Raw genomic sequence first — 3,262 nt, 5'->3', positions numbered from 1 at the left:
GGGGGGGGGGGGAGTTTGAATAAGAGCAAAGACACAAGAAGATTCTTGGTGTTTGATTTTGCGCTGTTGCCCCTGCTGGCGGGGTAATCTGATGAGTCTCTGGGGTGCTCCCACCCAACAATCAATGATATTTGGGCTGGCCGACCTGTCTCTCTGTGTGTGTGCGTGTGTGTGTGTTTGGGTGCGGGTGGTAAATCCCAGCTCTCTGCAGATTGGGGGGTGGTTGGGCGGGTGAAAGGGTGGGGGTCTTCCTCTTTTTGGCGGATGTGTGTGTATGTGTGTGTGTGTGTTGGTGTTTTGGTGTGTCTCGTGGGCCGGCTGAGTAGAGGATGAAATAGAGAAGAAGAAAACAAAAAACTAAACTTGTAGATTAGCATCTCATCTGCTTTCTTCTTATCTTCTTCATCCGTTCGTTCTTTGTTTACCCTCCTCCTCCCCTTCCTCTCTTTTTCCTCTCTTTTCCCTATCCGTCCACCCCTCCACCCTGCTCGGGGCTGTTGATTCCGTCCGTCAATTTGTCCATCCAGCTTCAGCACCTCTGCAGAGTTTGAATTTGAAATGAGCGTCTGTGTTTTCTGCACCAATTCCACCATAAATCCACTCAGTTAGTCTTTTCATTTAAATGTGTTTATGTTAAACATTTAAAACGTATTTTCTCTCCCCGTCAATATCTTCCGCTTTGACAAAACCAATAATACAAATTACGCCATTACTGCTCAGTTTTCATGAACATGCAATTTGGAAACAGTCAATCTAGTGTCACACACACACACACACACACAGCGACAAGCCTTTCTTCTTTTTTTACCAAACCATGCACGGAGTAATTGTGAATATTGATTAGGGGCAGCAAATCAATGGAATGATTTTGGATCGGCTTAGCTGGAGCCTGCTCTTTGTATTCAGCCGGCTAGTTCAATTAGAATGGAGTGGAATAAATTTGCCTGAACTTTTCATACATTATTAATGGCCCTGCTCCGCCGTTTAAACTCCTCGCTTTTTCATTTTCAAAAACAAAGAAGAAGGGGGGGGTGGGGGGTGGGGGTGGGGGTGGGGGGATCATAATAATTACAGCAGGATTAACATTTAGGAATTAATTTAGATTTTGGGGGGGGGGGTTTCAGGGAAGTAAACGTCGTGGGCTGTGATGTGTCTCCGTGTCACTGAATGTATGTTTTTCCAATATATATATATTTAACAGCGATCAGCCTGCGGGGAGGCTGCAGCACACACTGCTGCATAAAAGAGGCACCATTTTTATATAATCAAACTAATTAGTTCTCTGCATGCGCGCCTCCCTCCCTCCTTCCCTCGGTGTAACCCATGTGTTGATTCCTCTGCTTGTGTTGCGGGGGGGTGGGGTATGGGGGTGGGGGGAGTGGTGGAGGGTGCGGGCTAATGGAGTGCACGGGGCTATTGTCACGCCACTGCAGCTCCCGGGGCCTGACATCCCTAACCCCGCTTCTTTCCTCCTTGTGTGTGCACACCCCTACACCCAACCCCCCCCCCCCCCCCTCACCCTTTCCACAGATCTCATGACGCCCAGGTCGGGCCGAGTGGGAGCGGCGCCCCCGGGGAAGCCAAATGTCGCCGCCAGATGACGACTCCCAGAAGACGGGGACAGAGCCGTCCAGGTGAGATGCTTGCCGTTTGGGGGGGGGGCAGGAGGGGGACGATTGGCCTGAGCCACACCCCCTTCTCCACCTTTTAGAGAATCAAGCTAACCTTAGCTTTTACACACCCTTCTTCTTTTCTTCTCTCTGTTTGTCCCCTTCACACACGCTGTCTGGCTCGGATCGCGAAAAAAAACAAAACGCCACCGTTGTCAATTTCTTTCCTTTTGCAGAGGAGCCATTGGTGGAACCTCGCCTCACGCCGCAGCCAGGCGTCTCCAATCGATGCCACTGCCACACTCTCTCTGTCTGTGTGTGTGTGTGTGTGTGTCTGTTTGCCACGGGGGGGCCTGAAGGGGAGCTGCTGATGGCGGCGCCGATGGCCATGGTGGCGGTGGCGGTGGTGATGATGATGATGATGCGATGGCGGCGGCGGCGCCGCTCACGCAGTTTCTGGCTTAGCTCCCCCCCGGTTTACTGAAAGACTCTCTTCGGTGACGGGTATTCTTGGGTGGATAATACGGATCACGTTGTTATTGCTTAAGAATACGCGTAGTCGAGGAGAGTCCTCTCTTCGGCCAACACCAGCAGCACTACTCCCATCCCCCACCCTACCCCACCCTCCACACCCACCCACCTCACCTCACCTCACCCCGACTGCCCACCGGCCCGCGGAGGACTGTCAGGACGAAGCCACACCCCCAAACTCTCCACCCTTCCAAAAACAGAAAAACAATCAAACACCTCTTCTTTGATCTGTACTGCATTGCAATGTTTTTTTTCTCTTCCCTGGGACGAGCCACGGCTCGAGTGTCCTCTCGTCTGTCCCACCGTGCGTCTTGTCAGTTTGTCTCCGTGGCGACGGTCAGCGTTTTGTTTTCTGTTTTATTTCTGCGTGTGCGTGTGTGTGTGTGTGTGTTGGACGTGTTGCTCCGATTGTTTTCGGTCTTGCGGAGAAGAACTGGCTCTCCGTCTGACAACTTGTGATGGTGTAACTCTCTCTGCATGAGCGGTGTCTGTTCCCAGAATGCTCGGCCAGCATGACCGCCTGCACACTAACAGACATGCATATTCACAGCAGGACGGGTCGGGCCTGATTATTGGTCCGTCAGTACTGGCGTGAACCCTTTAACAAGCAGCAACCTGAATATGTAGTGGGAGTCAACTTTGGCACACAAGTGTGTAAACCATTGACATCAAATTCCCTTTCGTGCTCTCATCGCCTCATTTAGAACAGCGTCTGTGGCTCCATTGAGTTTCTAAGCTCACCTAAACCTTGACCCCCTTTCCAACAAAGCTCCACTCTGTACAATACTAAACAGATATAATTAAGGAACATGCAACAAGTGAACGCAAAACTGAAATAAGAAAGTTATTTTGATTTTTTTTTTTCAGCATTAGGAAATCAAGCAGAACCCATCTTTAAGGCTAGACAGCCCAAACTCAAATTATTGTTTTTTCTGCACTGGTCATTTTTTTTATTTTGTTCTATTTTGTCTTCTTTCAGACTAGTGGAAAGAAAACATCCTAAATACACATTGAGGTGTTTATTTTACTAATTTGTCTGTTTGCGTCTGTAGACTTCTCCTAAATTCACCAAAAGTTACTGTTAGATAATGCATCATTTGCTCATTGAAACACATTCAATA

General features: G+C 49.3%; 1 long non-coding RNA gene across 1 annotated transcript in view; it reads left to right on the top strand.

Annotated features, from left to right (window-relative positions):
* The window catches only part of LOC116397842 (uncharacterized), a 4,067-nt gene extending 1,260 nt beyond the window's left edge, over positions 1-2,807 (top strand). Inside the window, exons 2-3 of the long non-coding RNA XR_004213722.1 lie at positions 1,531-1,634; positions 1,847-2,807. This is a non-coding gene — a long non-coding RNA (uncharacterized LOC116397842). The remainder of the gene's footprint in view (positions 1-1,530; positions 1,635-1,846) is intronic.
* Positions 2,808-3,262: the final 455 nt, after the last annotated feature.

This window comes from Anarrhichthys ocellatus, unplaced genomic scaffold, assembly GCF_004355925.1.
Source record: "Anarrhichthys ocellatus isolate YVR2014 unplaced genomic scaffold, GSC_Weel_1.0 scaffold73, whole genome shotgun sequence".
NCBI classification, from domain to species: domain Eukaryota; kingdom Metazoa; phylum Chordata; class Actinopteri; order Perciformes; family Anarhichadidae; genus Anarrhichthys; species Anarrhichthys ocellatus.
Note: the sequence above shows the minus strand (reverse complement) of the source record. Positions and strands in the feature narration are given on the sequence as shown.